Source organism: Felis catus, chromosome D4 (assembly GCF_018350175.1).
Source record: "Felis catus isolate Fca126 chromosome D4, F.catus_Fca126_mat1.0, whole genome shotgun sequence".
Taxonomy (NCBI): domain Eukaryota; kingdom Metazoa; phylum Chordata; class Mammalia; order Carnivora; family Felidae; genus Felis; species Felis catus.
Window position 1 is genome coordinate 15,438,717 of NC_058380.1, and position 21,560 is coordinate 15,460,276.

Below are 21,560 nucleotides of genomic sequence, written 5' to 3' on the forward strand. Positions count from 1 at the left end.
CATGTGAGCTTGGAAATATTTGAAAAGTCTGATGTCCAAGGCCACTCTTCTCACATGATGAATCCCCTGGGAAGAAAGGGTTATGCAGCAAAGGTCTGCACTGCCCTCCTGATGAAAGATGGAGTGAGTGGGAAAATTAGCACTTAGTCAGAAATTGGTAACATGCCATCACCGTCATATAATTTGTGTCTGAGTCTGAAGAGAAGGGGACAAAGGCAGAAATAGAATGAACATAGTAATCCTAGGAAGGAAAGGCCTGGGAATTACAAGAAATACAGTTTTAGTTACAGAGGACAAAAGGTATCACAGGATGGGACAGAGTAATAACTTCTCTTCTGCAAGAAATGTCTTAGGACTCTACGCGCTCAGTTTTGTGGGGGATATGATTCCACTTTGGTTCCTCCAGGGTTAGCTTCTCAAGCACTGAGAGTGCCACATTCTCGAAGGCAGGTCTGAAGAATGACCTCAGATGGCCATAGAAACAACTGATGAAGAAGGAGCTGAGCAGCCTGGGCAACCCCTCCCCCCACCCCCAGGGCTTAATTAGTGAGAATGCAAAGAACAAGGCTGGGAAGGGGGAAATGTAGGGGCTGGAGGATGTCCTTAAGGGGGTAAGTTCATCCACCAGTGAGGCTTAGAATTGTTTAGTCAATGTGAACCTGTTACTGCCCATGAGCTGGAGAGAGCTGGGCAAACTCTGGATGCCAGTGAAGGATAGGCTAGAGATATATAGCTGGTGAGAGGAAACGGGCAGGATTATGAGTGTGTCGTCTGGCCGATAGGACAGAGTCATGTGACCACTAAGTATACGGGGGTTTAGAGAATGCAAACACTTCTTCAGGGGAAGTCATATGTGGAATGTAAAAAAGCAGAGTCACTGTGCTGAGCCCTGTCTACTGGATGCTTCCTGACCTGTGAGAGACACTGATGTCAGTCTCGAACTGAAGAGCCGTAGAACTCACCAGGTTCTGGGAAACTCAGATACCAAACTAAAACTACTGATTCCTTCACCAACAAGAAAGGAAACTGAGGCACAGAGGGCAAAGTGAGCTGAAGTGACATATTTAGATAGTGGCAGAAATGGCGTCAGCCAGCATTTCCTATTAAACAGGTTCTGGTACCAATACTGATGTGTGTGTATGCGTGTGTGTGTGTGTGTGTGTGTGTGTGTGTGTGTGTGTAAGGAGGGGGGATTCCCCACACCAGCAATGAGCGATTCTTGGACAACAGTAGGATGTCTCCAACAATTCAACTAAATTCTTATACTATCCACCTGGAGATAGCTGCATGTTCCACAGGTTAACGGTTCAATGCCGTAAGACTGCCACCACCACACACCCTTCAGACGCCGGTGTGAACCCACCTGTGCCTCTGCCTGACTGACTGGCTGGGACTAGAAGTTCCCACAGCTCCCTCCTTGGACTTCAGACACAATTCACAAGTCCAGCTGGTCACCTGGGCTTCTGACCAACTGACTATAAGTCATGAGAACTCATGACCTCCTCTTTGGGTTTGAGTAATTTGCTGGAGCAGCTCCCAGAACTTAGAGAAACATTTTACTTATTAGATTACCAGATATTTTTTTTAGGAAAAAAGATATTAACTTAGGAATATCCAGATGGAAGACAGGCACAGAGGAGGTATGGGGAAATGGGGGGCGAGTTTCCGTGCCCTCTGAGCATACCATTCTCCCCAAATCGCTCCACATTCACCAACTTGGAAGCCCTAAAAATCTTGTCCTTTTGTTTTTTTTCGGGCGTCTTCGTAGCATAGGCATGGCTGGTTAAATCACTGGCTTTTGGCAACTGATTCAACCTCCATCTCCTAGCCCCTGCCGGGAGGTCTGGGGTAGGACTGAAAGCCGACCCTCTAATCCTATGGTTGGCTCCACTGGCAACCAGCCCCCATCCTTAGGTGGGCTGCAAAAGTCACCTGGTTACAATAACAAAAGATTCCTTCTCCCCTGTTCCCCCATCACTTAGGAAATTAGGGTTTCAGGAGCGCCGTGCCAGAAACTGGGACGAAGACAAAACGCATATTTCTTTTAATCACATCACACCCGGACATTGGGAGTTGCTAGGTCGAATGGATGAGAAAATACCATACATTATTTTTCCTGATGTCCGTGAAGTTGGCTATCAAATTCCCATTGATCCTACATTCACATGCAACGATCAAAAGAATATGAGAAATATTCCGTGTGGCCAGGGAAAACAAAGCCCAAGGACAGAGGTTTTGTTGGAATGGCTGCGTGTGCTCCCCTCTTCGGGATCAGGGCCAGATGGTGACCACAGGGAAGAGAGCAGAGCAGAGCGAGAGAAAGCCCACAGGAGGGTGGGGAAGGGAGAAGTCATGTTGAGCGGTGGCTGGTATGGGCTCAGTGCTCCCAGGCTCCCTCACTTCTGCACTCAGAAGTGTTCTGCTGACGTGTGGCATTAAGTCTCCTTCAGCCTTCTGTTTCCTCTGGCTACTCCTATTACCTGCCCCAACACGTCTTTTCCTTCCCCTCTACCTGCCTCCCCCACCCCCACTAATCTCTTCATTTCTCACTTCCTTGTCACCCTGGGATTGACCCTTTCCTTCCTCATCTCCCTGCTCCGCTCTTTCTCTCTTCCTTCTCTTCCTTTCTCTATTACCAAATGACTTTTCCCCAAATTGACACAAATTTACACTCATACCAGCATTTATAAGACCATGCCTATTTCCTTACGTTCTCAGAAAAACTAGGCATTATAAAAAAAAGTTTACTCTTTCTCAATATGTGAAGGGAAAAGTACTCTCTTGTGTATTAAAATGTATTCAATGTATTCAAATTTTTGAGGAGGGATAAGTTGAATAACAGCTGTACCTCTGTACGAGGTGCTTTTCATTATTATCACTTCACAACAATACTGGAAAGAGTCTATCTTCTATATAAATGAGAAATGAGGGTCTAGGAGATTAAATAACTTTCCTAGCAAACAAAACAAAACAAACAAACAAACAAACAAACCCCACCACTGCTAAAGTGCAGGTCTGTGATCAAATGGCATAGATTTATTTTATGAAAACTAGGTGCAGTATGTTTTGTTAGGGACAAATCATGCAAATGAGCCCCAGGATAGCATCCAAAGAATACGGGAAGATATCTTTATACATTTATCCAACACAGTGATTTATTCCATGCACAGTAAAATGTCACTTCGCATGCATAAGGCATTGAAGGTAAATAGAAAACAAATGGGTTATTTTTCTCTCAAGAAATTTACAATATATTAAAGCAGAGAAGCAAGAAATACAAGTAATTATAATCCAGGTTTGCATGTCATAAAACAAAGTGAGGGGAGGTGAAGGCTAACACCTGCTCAGGAAAGACTGTCTCTGGGTTTGAGAGCTTGTAGGTGGCTTAGCTCCCATATATGCGGGAGGCAGGATACGGCCACGCAGAGGTGTATAAAAAGGGGGAGCGGAAGGAAGTTTGTTAACACTGAGGAACTGTGTAGCTAGAGAATTTCAGGGTTATAAATTGGTGCTTTTCAAGTAACTCAGATACTGAGGATGATTGGAAGCGTAAAGAAAAAAGAAATGCATCATGGGCTTGTGGAATCCTTACTATTGGTAGACAATGGAGATGAGATTAGAGAAGAGGGGAGAACAAATAGAGAAGTTTCTATTTCACTACTTCTTGATGCTAATACCTTTGAACGCGGGACTTACTAAATTTTTTGTTATGCCATGTGCATAATATCTGGATTAATTCATGTGTGCAACAGCTATCAAATTGTTGTGTACTCTCGGGGAAGTCAATGTGCATAAATTGATTTGCAACACGGAATGTGGAAGAGAAGAAATTAGAAAGAGGACACTGGGTTGGAGGTGGGAAGGTAGACGGGTGGACCCAGAGACATAATTTAAATGTCTCCTTTGTGTCCTTCCCCAACCTGGCTAGTATCTGGGACCTAGAGAATGAGGGGCAGCAGACAGAACTGAAGATCTTCTCAAATAGGGCTCTGAGAGGCACGGAGCACATACAGGATTGTTTCAGCATCCAAGTGACTACGTGATCACAATACAGGAACATGGATGTCCTCCTTCCATCCATGCAGGGCATGACGTGACTCTGATGGGTACAGGCTCTCCTGCTGTCCAGTTCAGTGACCATTAGCAATACGTGGCAATTTACATTTAAAGTGATTAAAAGTAAATAATATAAGACATGTAGCTCCTCAGTCATACTAGCCACATTTGTACTCTGTAGCCGCTTTCAGCTAGGGGCTCCTGTACTGGGAAGCGTACACATAGAACATTCCTAAAATCACAGAAAGATCTATTGGACAGCAATAGAATTTGACTGCAGGGCTGAAGAGAGCAACAGCAAAGACTGCAATGCTTGGTGGGAGACTGGACATGACAGTGTGGCAAGGAAGCCTGGAAAGATCCTCCTTGAAGACTCCTAGGACCACTTGAGAGCACCTTCAAAGAGAAGCTCCAAGGAAGCAGGTGAGTTAAAGACACAGTGAACTTGATGCTATTGCTGTTATGGTTGTTAATGTGTCCCCTCTTATATAACTGTGAACCTCTGTGAGTAAAAGTCGATTAAATAAGAGATCAGATCTCATATACTGAGAATGTGCGGGCAAAAAAGAGTAAACCCATCTAGCCAGGATCAACAGTGATGGCCAGTAATACTGAACTGCCCGCAACTAACATGTATTAGACACGTACCATGTGGTAGGCACTGTCCTAAGTGCTTTGCTTGTGTTAACTCACTGAATCCTCATAGCAGCTATAGGAGGCCAATACTCTAAGTAGCCACATTTTCAGATACAAAAAACAATGGAAGGCCATATAAAACAGGCTGTCTGGCTCCAGGCCCCATACTCTACACAATGAAAATTGAAGTGACTGATTCTTGGTATCGTAGTAGCAGAGGTAAAGACTTATTCTGAAATGAATGAGGGCAGAGCAATGGGAAGTTATGAATACTGAGATACATTTGACTCATACTCTGGTTAAAGCAGAACAAAACAAAAAATATAAAAAAAAATAACAAAAGACATAAGGTCAAAGGCAGAAGAGCATCATTAAAGAAGAAACTATTTCACACAGAGCCAGCCACAAGCCCCTGAGTACACAACACCAACAAGAATGTAAGGGATGAACTTCAAATTATAGTTTCTGCAACTATCTATGTCAAGGACGGTTGTTTAATTTCCCAGGACAACTCTGATTGATCGTGGTGCTGGAGTGGAGCTGTGTGGAGAAGGATTCTGAGACTCAACAGAAATGTATGCAAAAATTAACTTGTAATACCTGCCATGGTTTGGGAAGGCAGATAATCAGCATACATAGGAAGTATCTGCCATTCTGATTTGGGGAAATATGAAGGAAGAAGTTCCAGGCTAGAAGCAGAACTTTTTTAACAAATTAATTAATTAACATCCATGTGCATAATGTCGCACATTAAAAATAACTAATTTTAAAGAAACAATGCATAATATAGGACCAGAAAAGAATACCATAGTCAATGTTCAAATGGAAGGTATATTAAAATGTAACAATTCCATTGTCTCTGTGAATTTAGAAATCCATCTGTCATAGAGTTGGACAATTTCAAGCATATTTAATTCCTATTTTCTTGAGTATTTAGATTGGGCACTACACTACTGGGTTATAAAAGGAGCCAGGAACTGCCCAGATTCCATCTCACATGTATGGCGCTGGCCCAAGAGAGGCAGATATGCCTTGATCTGGCCCTTTGTTGCCATCTATACCCCCACCGCTTTCATGCCATCAGTGCATAGTGTGTTCTTAGGTTGAGGGAGCACTGAGGCAAAACAAAAGGCATGATTTCTCCCCTTCATTCTGCCCTTGTAAAAGACTCAGCCCCAATGAGTCCCTTTACTGGCCACTGGTAACTCTCCCCTTTTGAACATCAGCTGAGAACCACTTACGTAGTCCCTTTTGGCAGAGAGCAGTGAAGCATCATGCTACTCAATAGTGAAGGTAACTCAGTAAAGATACAAAATGTTGATTAGATTTTATTTGTTCTGACTATGCAAAGTGTAACATTTGAAGAGGTAAAATTATTATCAGAAGAGCAATGTGCCTCTCTCTCTTCTCTTAGAACATGTGTGGGAGGATGGTTGTAACTCTTATGTTGAAAATACTGTTTTCAGAATTTTCCTATAGCCTGAGTCATCATGGAGATGAGTCCTTGGTGGACCAGTTTATGAATTATTTTGATGTTGAGAAACCGGCTTACATAAGCGTGGCTTCTACTAAACGTTCAACATGTATTTGCTGAATTGAATTGACTTCACCTTTTATACCTTCACACACATTACCTATGCTATATTAAGCAAGACGCCAAGGTCCTATTGCCTGGAGAACATGCATGGTGTTACTCAGAAAGTGTCATGACATGGCTATAACGGAAGACCACTTCTTATTTTGAATTTCAAACAGGAAGAGTTGTGTTGCCTCCAAAGATCATTATGACGCCTCTCATATACCAAAGCAAAAACAAAGATGAAAACAAAACAAAACAACCCAAGTCATTACATAGAATAAATGCATCATTGCATAGACATTTCCAACATTAATAAAGACAGGCTCAAAATGGAAAGACTGCCCCTTCAAGAAGTTGTCAATCAAGAACCAAGACTGAGCAAGGGTCCCACAGCAGGAATCATATACCCAGCACAACAGAGATGGTGTGGGACAGGAGCAGAGAGCCCCAGGATAGCTGCCAGGGGAGATCAAGATCAAGGTCATCCAGTCACACTGCTTAAGGATTACCATCAATTCCTAGTGAGGTGAGGTGCAATGATTTTAACTCTCCCAAAACACACACACACACACACACACACACACACACACACACACACACACAAGACCACCTTACTATATACCTCCTAACTATTTTCTTCAGATACACATAGTAAAGTATATATGGTTTAAAAACCAAGAAACCAAATGAGGACCCAGGTCACTAGTCCATACAGCTCATACAAATTTAAATCAAACTCATCTTGAATACTTCTGAATCTTGTGAAAAGAGGTGTTTTTTTTTTTCTGGTTTTGCTCTGAGGTTTCGCATTTTTTGAAAGAATTATGAACAAAGTTAATGCTAAGTGATGTTATGATCAAGACACAAATCGCAAATAAATACACAAACACACACATCTCTAGGTTACAGCGAATACAACACGAGGTAATGGCAGCCACTAATTCTGCTGTAGGGCCAAGGCAACAATTTTATCGGCAATAAAGGAAGGCAAACAGGGATTCTTGACACAGTCAGAATTAAGCATTAATAATGTCTTCTTTTTATGTCTTAATTGGGTGTGATTTGCCTCTGATAGCACCTTTCATTATCAGTACAGCGGGGCATCTATGTGCTCCCCTTTGAGGTGTCCATTGTTCTAATTATTCCTGCACGGCGGCCATCCTCGGTGCATGTTAAATAATCCCAGTAACGCATACTGGAAAAAAGGGCACTGTGCCTAGATATATTATAGACACGACGTCAGCCTGCGCTTGTTTTTTCCCTCTCCAATTGTAGAAAGCACTGTGGCTATTTTACATTGATAGGCATTTATATCGATTGAAGGGGGAAAAGAAAGCCCTCATTACAAGGCTGCTAGCAGTTGTAATTACAGAGTGGCACCCGTGCTGGGGTGTATTGGGAACCACGTTCCTCTTTAAAACTATGTAGCACCTCCGCGGAATACTCTCTTTGTACCGGTAATTGCATCCAATTAGACCAAGGTAGTAGGATCTTTTCCTTTCTACCTATTAGAAGACTGATATTGGAATATTTGGCATCGAATTTACTTTAAATCCTTGTAATTATTTAATCATGGAAATCCATATATGAGGAATTGCTTCTTTTTAGATTTTGGCCTAATGGTTAAAGGCCTGACTTTGCATAATAGGCTCTGCCACTCACTAGCTCCTTGAACTTGAGGAAATGTCTTTGTCTTTCTAAAACCTGAGGGTTTTAGCTGAGAAGTGGGGTTGATAATAGCAACCCCTTGAAGATTTACCAAAAGAATAAATTCTGGATGGAGAGTAAGAAGTATGTAAAAAATGGTAGCTGAAATAATGTCCTAATGGTTATGACCCATGAATCAGTCGTCCAGAATCTACTTTGGGTGGCCTTTTCACTGCTGACCTAACCTTCCACCAATGTGTTTGCCACAGTTTTAATAGAAATCAGCAAGTGTTTCATTTTCTTGGAGACATTTAAAAACACTCTTGTCTGGGTTTACCTTCTTGCATGTTCTTGAAACCCTGTCCATTCAGCTGGATTTCCTTTCTCTGTGATAGGGTTTCCTACTCCTTTATCAAGTTGCTTGAGCTCCATGCTTTTGCTAAAAGCAAATTTGGATACAGATCCAGCACAACTCAAGAATGCTGGCCATTCAACAATTGACCTGCCCATAGCTTTCCTCTACGGAAATACAGATAATAAAATATTGTTTGCTCCGGACTTCCGATGGCTGTATTTTTTTTCTCCTACTTCTTACAGAAATTCTGGTTCAGGAATTAAGGCAGGGATTTTTAGAGCCATCAACAGCATTAACATACTATTCAAATCTCCATTTAACAGCATTTTATGGTTCTCACAGAGGTATCTAGTTTCTCCTCTCAAATGTATAGAGTTTAGGGGACAAGGACAAATTCTAAAAGAGCAGATATACCTGGATCTCAAGTCTAGTTTGTCACTCCTACCTGTGTAAGCAGTGACTAGTTACTTAGATTTTTGGAGTTTCCATTTTTTTTTCATTTATACAAAGACTGTTATCATAGTTACTTCTGAGATAACTTTTCTTGTGAGAAGTAAATGAGAAAATACATATAAAGAAGCCAGCAAAATATCTACTTTTTTTGTGTGGTATATTTTCTGAATATTCCAACTATAAGAAAGTCCTCTAGGGGCCACCTGGGTGGCTCAGTCAGTTAAGCATCCGACTTCAGCTTAGGTCATGATCTCACAGTTCGTGGGTTCGAGCCCCATGTCAGTCTTTGTGCTGACAGCTCAGAGCCTGGAGCCTGTTCAGATTCTGTGTCTCCCTCTATCTCTGCCCCTTCCCCACTTGTGCGCGCTCTCTCTCTCTCTCTCTCAAAAATAAATAAACATCAAAAAAAGTCTTCTAAACTTTTTTTTCCCTAGTGACAGAGTACAGACTACACCTGAAAAGCCATGAGGAGTGTGTCAAACTAAAAACATTCCAGCTCTCTCTTATTATATCAGAATAATTTAAAAGAGGCCAGAAGAAAGAACCATCTCTTCTTAGAATGCAATGCTTATCCTTGTGTATTGATAATACTAATATGTTTCTTGGAAATATATTAGTGGCAAAAGATGAAATTTTAAGACCTTTCCCTTCAGTCGCTTAGGTCATGCATTATTTAACTGCTACACAGCAACTCACTTCAATTCTATCTGTTGGAATTCATCTGTCCCTTTATCTGCAAAATGAGTGACCTTACCTTCCCATGGAAAGAAGTTTTGGAATTCCTCCTATAAATATTGTATTTGAAAATAACACCAAGACAACCTGTAGATAAGACAGAGCTGAGTTTTCTGCTTTTCAGACCACCTCCAGATAGCCTACTAGTATTTCAGAAAGAGAAGGTCCAGGTGAGGATGTTGATGAGTTTTTGAAGTCTAGCTTAAAGTAGATCTGTCAATGCAGGGACTTGATGAGGACTGGGGAATAATCATGAAATAAGATTTAGGATTATTGGATACAGTGAAGTATGTTGAGGCAAGATGTCTAGAGTCTTGGGATGTAAACTGTCATTTGACACTTTCTTTTGAAGAGTTGATCAATCAAGAAGTTCTTGGAATGAAAAATAAAGTTGTTTGCAGCTATTATCTTCCTAAGAATGCCCTGGAATAACAAAGCTATGTCAAGAAAGACAGTGGAATAATAAAGTCATGTTAATATAGATACAAATCAGACTGGCAAAATTAGCACCTGTTTTTCAGGGGATGCTAGCAAAAGGGTTACTCTTAAATTTTGAAAATGTGAAATGTTATGTATTTTTTAAGTTATATGGTATCCTCTTTTAAATATAAAAGTAAACATATATATTTATCTATTGTTTATGATAGCAAAAATAGAAGGCAGAGTAAATCCTCATCAACAGGGGAATGCATTATAGTACATTCAAACCAAAGAAGAAAAATTAAAAAGATGTTAAAAACAAGGAATTAAATCTACACTAGTTTATTGGGAAAATTTGTGTGAAGTCCTGTTAAGACAGATCAGATAATATGATTCCATTTCTTGTAAGAGAAAAATACAATGTGTATGTGTGTGTGTGTGTGTGTGTGTGTGTGTGTGTGTGCATGGTGTATGGTGGAAGGAAAAACTTACAGGACAATTAATGAGATAATTTTATTATTCAAGTGACTGCAATAAGAGAACATTCATTAATGAGGGACATCTCAAAAAAAAAGGACTGAAAAAAAGGGGTCCTACGTTTTGCAGAGACAAACAAGGAAGATATGAGGAAGGGTGAACAGGAAGTCTCAGAGTCCTAAGGAAGGATCACATGGATTTTAATCTTCTAACACAGAGAACAGGGTTTCTCTGATGGTCCAAAAGGGTGGGGCAGGGATGAGTTTTCCAACCTCTGTGGCATTACAGGAGCATAGGATTCAGATAAAATTCAGCATTTTTAGTATATTTACATGAATTTATGTATGTATATGTGATACTTTTATATGTAATTGCATTATACACATAAATACAATAAAGTAGGTGAGTACTCTAGAAGTTCAAGTGGAGAGGTCAAGCAAAGAGGGGGGAAAGAACATTTGTTGTAAAGAAGAAAAAACATTTATAATGTGATCACATTACTCACTTGTTTTTATTAAATAGATATAATCAATATATGGATATCTATAAGAATGCTTGAATAATAGTAATATAAATAAAATTAAGCTAAGTTATACAGTATGTATTTTTCTGAGCAAAGAAGTAATACATAGAGAGGTGCCTGGGTGCTTCAGTCGACTAAGCATCCAACTTTTGATTTTGGTTCAGGTCATAATCCCAGGGTAATGAGATCAAGCCCTGGGTCAGGTTATGTGCTGGGCATAGAGCCTGCTTAGGATTCTCTCTCTCTTCCCCTGCCTGTCTACCCTGCTCATGCTTGCTCTCTCTCTCTCTCACTCTAAAATAAAAAAAAGTAATATGTAAAAAAATAGACAATACTCAAAGCATCTATAAGCTTAGCTCTTTCTAGAGCAAGTTTAGAGGCACATACATGCTTATTTCTCAATTATGTCCTCAGACTTACAATTAAAATACTCAGTTTCATGAATAAAATTGTGCCATATTTAAGATATTTTTTTTTAGTTTGGCACTATAAAAATTCTATAACCATGGGATCATTTTAATAGGGTAAAATATGCACGTAACACCTTGTCAAGTATTCATATGCTCAGCAGCCTTTGTCATCCTGAACATGTGGTCCTCGATTACTTCCAAAGAAAATTGTTTTGGAGTCTCAGTAATTACAAGAAAGGGATGTGAGTATGATACAATAAAGGTTTGGTAACACAGATTTGGCTTGAGAGTAATCTCTTCCCCATGTCCCTATGATTAACATATGCCTCCATATTTTTATATCTATTACTGAATGAGGTTGAAAGTAAATGATCCAGGCCTTAAAACCCTAAGCCTTACCAAGTCAATAGGTGAAAAATTTCCAACTAAATGAAGTCCTGGCTCCCAGTGGTTTAATCTGTTTTGTGTTCTCCTAACTCTGTCATCATTCTCATGCCCTTTTCCTGTCTTATTTTAGTCCCACCTGCAGCCAGGACTTCTGTGGAAACTGACTCAATTCCTTTCCCAGATAAGCAAGAAGGAACAGCATAAGGAAAAGACTCTTGTTCTCTGAATGCAGGTTTAAAAAAGAGGATACTGGGGCACCTGGGTGGCTCAGTCAGTTAAGTGTCCAACTTCAGCTCAGGTCATGATCTTACAGTTTGTGAGTTTGAGCCTCGTGTTGAGCTCTATGCTGACAGCTCAGAGCCTGGAGCCTGCTTCACATTCTGTGTTTCCCTCTTGCTCTCTGCACCTCCCCTGCTCGTATCCTGTCTCTCAAAAATAAATGAATGTTTAAAAAAATTTAAATAAAAAAATTAAAAGATAAAGAGAGGATAGTCTACAACATAAAACCCTTCCTTTTTAAAAATTTTTTAAATGTTTATTTATTGTTGAGAGAGACAGAGACAGAGCGTGAGTGGGGGAAGGGGAGAGAGAGGGAGACACAGAATCTGAAGCAGAGTCCCGGCTATGAGCTGTCAGCACAGAGCCCAACGTGGGGCTTGAACCCATGAACCTGAGATCATGAGATCATGACCTGAGCTGAAGTCAGACTCTCAACTGACTGAGCCACCCAGTCTCCCCAAAATCCTTCTTGATAGAAGTGAGGTTTTATAGATACACTTCATTCTCAATAAAAGTGAAAATAATTTTTTTTAAGTTTATTTATTTTGAGAGAGAGAGCGAGGGACAGCAAAAGAGCAAGCATGGGTGCATGTTTACACACATGTAGGAGAGGGGCAGAGAGAAAGAGACAAACCCAAATAGGCTCTGTGCTGTCAGCTCAGAGCCAGACAAAGTGGGGCTCAATCCCATAGCCATGAGATCATGATCTGAGCTGAAATCAAGAGTTGGACCTTTAACTGACTGAGCCCCCCAGGTGCCCTTGAAAATAAAATATTTTTAACAATTAATATAAACCAAAAAATCTAAGATTGTAACAAAAAAATAATTAAAGACATCTAGATCATTCCATTCACTAAGAAAACAGTTTTCTCTTCCTTTGAGATAGAATTGATTCCCCCAAATTTAGCACATCAGCATTCCATTTCTTCAACACAGAGTTTCCTAATACTGTGTCATCTTATTTTCTCCCTTTTCTTCATGTATCAGAATAAAACAGGTTTTCTACAATAGCGCGTTTATGTGAGATCCTACTTTTCAGTGTGTGCAAAATTGGAACAAAGAGAACAAGCCAATAAAACGGTAACTTGAAAAGCAGTTCCCAGTCTCAAAATGGGACTAACCCAGGAAGAAAATCGCAATTATTTGGCCTCCTACAAAACAAAACTAGTCCCTGCCCCCTCCGCTTGCCTCTTCCTCCCTTATTTATAGTACAGTGGGACTTTTGAGTGAAGGAATGGCAAACAGTTAATAAAACCTTTGATGGGTATTAATTACTTTCCACTTAATTACCTGCCATGTGGATCTTGTTGAGCTATTGATTACTGGCAAACATACATCCCACTGGGGATAAGTGTGATTTAACTTCATCCAAAGAGTCAATTAGCCCAAGTAACATAGGGAGAGCTGGTGCTTCGCCTCAATAACTGGGGTTTCTTGCCAAGAAGGGTAGATAAGCCATTTATTTGTTCATTAAAACACAGTACTACTATCAACAGGAGGCACTTACCAGGTGTTACTGAGATTGGTAGAATGTCACTCTGTGTCCTCAAAGATTAGCTGCGCGGTGCGGAAGCAACGTGGGCAGAGTCTTTCTTGCTTCAGAATCCTAGAGGAACTGGTGAGGTGATGGAGTTAACCCCTAGAAGCATAGCCCTGCAGTTCTATTTTGTATAAAACTTTATCAAACACACCTGTGTGCAGCTGTAGGCTGTAAAGACAATGCTGCCTCCTGCTGGGTGACTTTGGGATCCCACGTTCTTTGATAATGATATTCAAAAGACATTTTCTGAAACTTCCCTTAATACATTGCTGAACTCCGTGTTAATTTTGCTACAGAAGCAACGGGAAAAAAGACTCAAAAGTTAGGGCTCTGGGGGATGTGGAAAGGTGAGGGGAAGGATATGTATGAGGGAAAGAAATATCATTTCGTTGATCAATGTTGGTATTAATTTGTACCTTGAAGCCTATAAAAAAATTCACGAAGCTGATACTTTTAAGACTTTATCCACTAAATGGCAAATGAGAATATTAAAAATCACTTTATTACAGGGATTTTCCATCCCTATAATATAAACCATAGTATTTTTATGAGATAAAATAAAGTAGTCCTATAAGATATATCCAACTCTAGGAGTTAGAGGGTCAGGAGTAGAAGACTATGCTAAATGATTAGTGGTAGAACTTTGACAGTAAATTATGTAAAACAGACTATGATGAAATATTGTAATAATACCTTTTAAAAACCTAAGATATTTGATTTAAAAATGACCTGTGAACTGGAAATTAATATAATTGGCTTTGTTGTGGAATTTACTCTGTGGTGACTCTAACAAGGCTAATACTGTGAAGTTCAATATTGCATACTCATAAGTAAGAGTTACTAAAATTTGTATTGCTAAAAGTTTACATGATCACTGTATAACCATCATCATGTTTCATTTTATGGACTCTTCATCACATCCATGTAGAATACAATTATTCTACACCCATTTTCAGGAAGTTGGAAAGGAAGATATAAAAAAGCTTTAAGTAACTTGGCTAAGGATTCTGATCTCAGGTCTCTTCCAAATCTTCCTTCCACCGTCCCTTGCTAATCCTTTAGAATGATCTTGCAGTGTAGACCCTGAAGATGGCAAAATGGCAACTCAGATTGAGTGTGGATTTCAATCTCTGGGTTCAGTTTAAATGCAAGTGTGGCGGTGTCTGACTCGCTCAGTTGATATAGCATCTGGCTCTTGGTCTTAGGGTTCTGAGTTTGAGCCCCATGTTGGGTGCAGAGATTACTTTTTTTAAAAAAAAGTTACTGGGGCGCCTGGGTGGCTCAGTTGGTTGAGCGCCCGACTTCGGCTCAGGTCATGATCTCACAGTTCATGAGTTCAAGCCCCGCGTCGGGCTCTGTGCTGACAGCTCAGAGCCTGGAGCCTGCCTCGGATTCTGCGTCTCCCTCTCTCTCTGCCCCTTCCCCACTCATGCTCTGTCTCTCTCTGTCCCTCAAAAACGAATAAACATTAAAAAAAATTTTTTTAAAGTTACTAACAAAAGGGGTGCCTGGGTGGCTCAGTCAGTTAAGGGTCCAATTTCAGCTCAGGTCATGATCTCACAGTTCATGGGCTCCAGCCCTCCATCGGGCTCTGTGCTGACAGCTCAGAACCTGGAGCCTGCCTCAGATGCTGTGTCTCCCTCTCTCTCTTTTCACACACACACTCTCTCTCTCTCTCTCTCTCTCTCAAAAATACATAAGCATTAAAACAATTTTTTTAAGTTGCTAACAAAATAAATGCAAATATGATTTCTTTCCTTGTGCCTTTGCTCGCCCCCCACCCCTCTTCTCACACATACCCGATATGGCTTTGTGGATTTTTTTCTTTTCTCTTTCTCTCTCAAGCATATTCATTTATTTTTTCCTTAGGTATTTTGTGTAATGCTATCTGCTGACTAAAACGTTTTAACCAAGAATTTAACCTCATTATTTCTCACACTTATTTAAAAGTACCTCTTTCTTTCTGACTAAAAGGGGACTTTGGGTAGAAAAGGAGAGAAGAACATAGTCTGGTTTGTCATCATCAGATTTCAGGTATTTGGGTGTTATACCCAAATACAAGGCACTCCTGCTGAAAGGCACAGTGACTATATGTCACCTCCATCCACTAGGTCAGAAGATCTTGCCAATGACAATGAGAATATTCACATCGATGTCTGATTGGACTCGGATTCCCTGCTTCCAAGGAGCATTCTCCTGAAAGGTACTACACTTTGGACTAAAACGGTGAATCAGGGGCACTTGGGTGGCTCAGTCGGTTAAGCCTCCAACTTCGGCTCAGGTCATGATCTCGCGGTTCATGAGTTCAAGCCCCGCGTCGGGCTCTGTGCTGATGGCTCAGAGCCTGAAGCCTGCTTCGGATTCTGTGTCTCCCTCTCTCTCTGTTCTTCCCCTGCTCGTTCTCTGTCTCTCTCTGTCTCAAAAATAAATAAACATTAAAAAAAATTAAAAAAAAAAACAAGTGAATCAAAACATACTGTAGCTCCCTGAAAGGTATATGCTGGCTGTGGGCACTGTTTCTGTACAATTCAAGATTTTTCACTTGTTTTGTTTTTAAAGCAGAAATACACTAGGCTCATAGTTGTTAGAGAAGCCCAAACTTAAGACTCAGGGAAACAAAAATGACAGTAAAAGATAATTCCAAAATCCAAAACCTTGCCTCTCCTCTGCAATTCCTTGATGAATAAATTATTTCCTAGAATTTCATTTTTCCTTTCTTTGAGTTTCCAAAAGCTCTATTTTTCTATGGAGAGTGAATGCGTCTTCAAAAAATTCCTGAGCAGCTGAACATAACACTGCTTGTGCAGATTAGAAAATTGTGGGACAAAGGGGATACATTTTCAATTTCACAGGGTAGATACGTGATTTAAAACTGCTAACTCTCTCTTCTACAAATATATGTCTGTATTTTATGTTATATATTACATACACATAGACACACATATAAAATAAAAATACAAATAATATGAAAACTTTTTTAGTAGTGCTGGTGGCAGAATAGGGAGAGAGTACACACAGGTAGCAAATGTGTTTCTCCTATTTGTATATAGGACATCATCTAAATCTCAAAATGACCTATTTAGGTTGGAAATTTTGCCCCCATTATGCTTAAAATAGAAGATACGGCACAAGGAAATAAGAAAATTTGTCTAACGTGATATGCTCAATAAAAGATCTAAGTCCCTATTAGTCTGACTCCAAACCACAATCTCACTCCATCCCACTTCCCTGCTTTCCTGGGAGATACTTTCAGAGCCCAGAAGACAATTATTTCGTTTGTTCCTCCCAAGACCCAAAGGTTCTGTGGGGAAAGTGTAGAACAAATAAAGCGTGGCTCGTAAACTCTGGTACATAATGCAGCATTTTCTAATTCATATCTTGACCATCAAAGCAATGTTAAGGCTAAATTTTCACAATGGCGGCTGATCCTTTCTTATTTATTATCTTTTTCTCTTAACAGAGGAATGTAATACTCTAAAGATGTGTCTTTTAATGGATTATATGCAATACATAAAATGGTCCCCCCCTTATCTGTGGTTTTGCTCTCCGTGGTTTCAGTAACCTGTGGTCACTGTGGTCTAGAAGCAGACAAGCCTGAAGTATTGTCAGATCAATAGTAGCCTAACACTATGTCACAAAGCCAACGACACCTAACTGCAACTCACATCTAGGCATTTTATCATCTCACATCATCACAAGAAGATGAATGTACAGTACAATAAGATATTTTGAGAGAGAGGTCACATAACTATTCTGATTTTTTAAAGTTTTTTTTAACATTTACTTATTTTTGAGAGAGAGACAGAGTGTGAGCAGGGGAGGGGCAGAGAGAGAGAGGAAGACACAGAATCCAAAGCAGGCTTCAGGCTTTGAGCTGTCAGCACAGAGCCCAACACCTGAGATGAAGTCGAACACTCAACCGACTGAGCCACCCAGGTGCCCCACATTCACATAACTTTTATTATAATCTATTATTAAAGTTTTTCTATCTAATAATTAGTTATTGTTGCTAATCTCTTACTGTGCCTAATTTATAAATTAAACTATCATAGGTATGTTCATGTATAGGATTCAGTACTATCCATGGTTTTAGACATCCACTGGGGGTTCTGAAACAGATACCCCAAGGATAAGGAAACACTATTGCACTGTGTTGTACTTCAGTATTTTTAGTTATATTAATTATATACAACAGCAGGATAGCTACACATAAGAAACAAAATTGAAAGGCAGCAGATACAGGTGTATTTTACAATTTTTTTTTAAATCAAAGTTGCCTTCTATAAACAATAAATGTGTATTATATTTTATTAGGAATTTGTGGAGATCATTCGTTTTGGTGTAGTTTCACAAAATTAATAGAATGCCACACTGACATTGTCTGTGGTGATCTCAGTATTTTTTTAATGCTTAACAGATCATTTATTAGTTTTTTATATGATTCAAAACAAAGTGATACCTAATTCCAGCTATGAAGGAATAATGATAATGGATAATGGATTTTCTCTCCACCCCATAAAAAAAAAAACTAAGAAATGGACAAGACATATAAGGGACTACTTCTCAGTATTGGCAGTGAAGGCTGTGGTTCTTGAGAGAAGGTAAATGACGCAGTGAACTCAGCATTCAGTTTCCCGAACTCTCCTAACTGCAGCACAAGAAAAGTGAGGCCCAGTGTTCTCATGGAACAACATTTGGGCCTGCTGAGTCCGCTGGAATGTGCAAGGTATAGTAACAGAAAGGTGGGTCCAACGCAAAGAAAAAACCCCAGCAATTTGTATATCATCTTTGAGTCTCTGGCCAAATATTGTGCTGCAGAAAGGAGATTCTGGTGGCTTCCCTGTCTAGGGGATGCTAGATTTCTGACCAAAGTAAAGAGATCTGACTCAATGTTCCTTACACACAGGAGTTAGGAAACCAGGCTCTGGGAGTAGGAATTACTGGTATGTGCAATAACATGTATAATTCTCAAATGCTTTGAAATAAGTAAAAGAAGCCAGACTCTGCAGGTTACATAAGTTAACACTGGATTTATCCAGTACTCTTGTAAGCACCAATGTAACAGGTAGATAATAGTTCAGTGGTTATTTAGGGCTGCACTGAAAGGGGATGGCTGATGACCAAGGGGCACAGCAGAATTTTGGGGGGGGGGGTGTGGAATTGCTTTGTATAAGGGATTGGCAAACTTTTTCTACAAAAGGCCAAACAGTAAATATTTGAGAACCCTGGATGGTCCCTGTCATTGATCTTTCTTTATTTTTGTTTGTTTGCTATTATTTTTACAACCCTTTATTAATATAAAAAAAGTTCTTAGCTGAAGGGCCAAACGTAAGCAGACTATGGGACAGATTTGGCCCAGAGGTCATAGAGGATGATCCCTGCTGTATATTTTGATTTTGGATGGATTACATGACTATTAATGTTTGTCAAAACTCCTAGAATTATATGCTTAAATTGATAAATTTCACCGAATGTAAATTACATTTTGATAGGATAAATGGGAAAAAACCATGTAGAGGACATGCTACGACCACAATAAATAGAAAATCTAAAAACTCCATATCTATTTATTAATTTGAATTTGTAATTAAAGAAATTCCCACAATGAAAAATTCAGATCATAGGCCCCTTAAGTGATTTTATCAAATATTTAATAAAATAACATTACTAATATTCTGCAAACTCATTCATATAATTACAGGGTAGAGATACTTCCCAAGTTTTTTCACGAGTCCAACATAACTCTGATGCCAATTCTAGTTAAGGGCATTATATACAAAGAAAATTACAGACAAATATCCATTATGAGCATAGTCATAAAGCCCAAACAAATATTATCAAATTGAATCCAGAAAGATATAAAGATATTAAACTATCATGACTAAGTGGGTTTTATCCCAGCAATGAAAAGTTGGTTTAACATATGGAAATCAATCCACATAACTTGCACATTAACACACTAAAGAAGAAAATCACATAATTTATATCAGTTATAAAACACACCATCAAACAACAAAGACAACACATTCTTTTCAAGTGTCATATCTATACCAAGACAGACAATTCCATAAAACGGACTCCACAAGTTTAAAAGAACTTCATTCATACCAAGTATATTCTCTAATACAATAGAATCAAAATAGAAATCAATAATAAAAGGTAGCAGAAAAATCTCAAATCAGATGGAAACCAAACAACATTCTTGTAAAGAATACATGAGTCAAATAGGAAGTCTGAAGGGGGAAAAAAGAATTGAACTGAATGAAAATGACAATACAACACACCCAAATTCCTCGGATGCAGGTAAAGTAGCACTAAAAGGAAAATTTACAGCACTCCATGCATATATTAGGGAAGATGAAAAGTTTCAAATCAATAATCTATGCTCCTACCTCATGAACCTAGAAGAGCGAAACAATCCTAAAACAAACAGAATTAAAAAAAAATAACAATAGAGGTAAGAAAGGAAATCAACAAACTGAAAAATAAATAAAGAACTGCTTCTTTTAAAAGATCAATAAAATTGACAAACTTCTCACCTCACACCCATTAGGATGACTAATACAAAAAAACCCCCAAAAAACATAAAATTACAAGTGCTGGTGAAGTTGCGGATAAATTAGAACCCTTGTACACTACTGGCAGGATTGCAAAATAGTATCATCACTATGGAAAATAGTATGACAGTTTCTCAAAAATTAAAAATAGAACTACCATATGATTCAGCAATTCCACTCCTAGGTATGTATCCTAAAGAACTGAAATCAAGATCTTGAAGAGGTATTTGCATATCCATGTTCATGGTGGCACTATTCTCAATCAGCCAAAAAGTGGAAGCCGTGCAAATATCTATCTACAGAGCAATCAGAGCTATATATATATATGTGTGTGTGTATATACATATATACACACACACACACATATATATATATATACACACATATATACATGTGTACACACACATATATATACACATATATATGTGTGTGTGTATATATATGTGTATACATATACATATATGTGTATATATACGTGTGTGTGTATATATATATATATATGCACACACACACACATACACTACAGAATATTATTTAGCCTTATAAAGGAAAAAATATTCTGTCATATGCCTCAGTGTTGATAAACATTGAGAACACTATGCTTAGTAAAATAAACCAATTAGAAAAAGACAATTATTGTATGATTCTACTTACATGATGTATCTAAAGTAATCAGATTCACAGAAACAAAGTAAAATGGTGGTTACCAAAGGCTGGAGGGAAGGGGAAAGAAGAGCTATATAAAGGATACAGAGTTCTAGTTTTTCAAGATGAAAAAATTCTGGAGATCTGTTTTACAATAATGTGAATATACTTGACTACTGGACTGTACAGTTAAAAGTAGTTAAGATGGTAAATTTACCTTATTTATTTTTTAAGTTTGTATTTAAATTCCAGTTAGTTAACACACCGTGCAATATTAATTTCATGTGTAAAATTTAGTGATTCATCACTTACATACAATACCTGGTGCTCATCACAACAAGTGCCCTCCTTAATCCCCATCGCCTATTTAATCCATTCCCCACCCACCTCCCCTCTGGTAACCAAGATGGTAAGTTTTAAATAAATAACTCATATAACTGAGTAGAAAAAAATCTGATTGAAAAACGGACAATCTGAATAGACATTTTTCCGAAGAAGATATATAATAGTCAACAGTTACATAAAAAGGTACTCAACATCACTAATCATCAGGGAAATACAAATCAAAACCACAACAAGATATCACCTCACAACTGTTAGAATAACTAGGATCAAAAAGACAAGAAATGGCAAGTGTTGGCAAGGATGTGGAGAAAAAGGAACCCTTGTGCATTGTTGGTAGGAATGGAAGTCGGTGCAGCCACTGTGGCAAACATATGGAGCCTCCTTAAAAAATTAAAATAAAATTACCATACGATCTAGCAATTCTACTTCCGACTATTTACCTGAGGGAAACAAAAATCACTATCTCTGAAAGATTTCTTCCCTCCCATGTTCACTGAAGCATTATTTGCAATAGTC

The 21,560-nt window shown here is 38.9% G+C and overlaps 1 long non-coding RNA gene across 1 annotated transcript in view; it reads right to left on the reverse strand.

Moving 5' to 3' along the window:
• Positions 1-21,560, reverse strand: part of LOC111557617 — a 120,091-nt gene that overhangs the window by 62,658 nt on the left and 35,873 nt on the right. The window contains exons 5-6 of the long non-coding RNA XR_006589214.1: positions 13,649-13,787; positions 13,465-13,572 (exon numbers count right to left, since the gene is read on the reverse strand). This is a non-coding gene — a long non-coding RNA (uncharacterized LOC111557617). The remainder of the gene's footprint in view (positions 1-13,464; positions 13,573-13,648; positions 13,788-21,560) is intronic.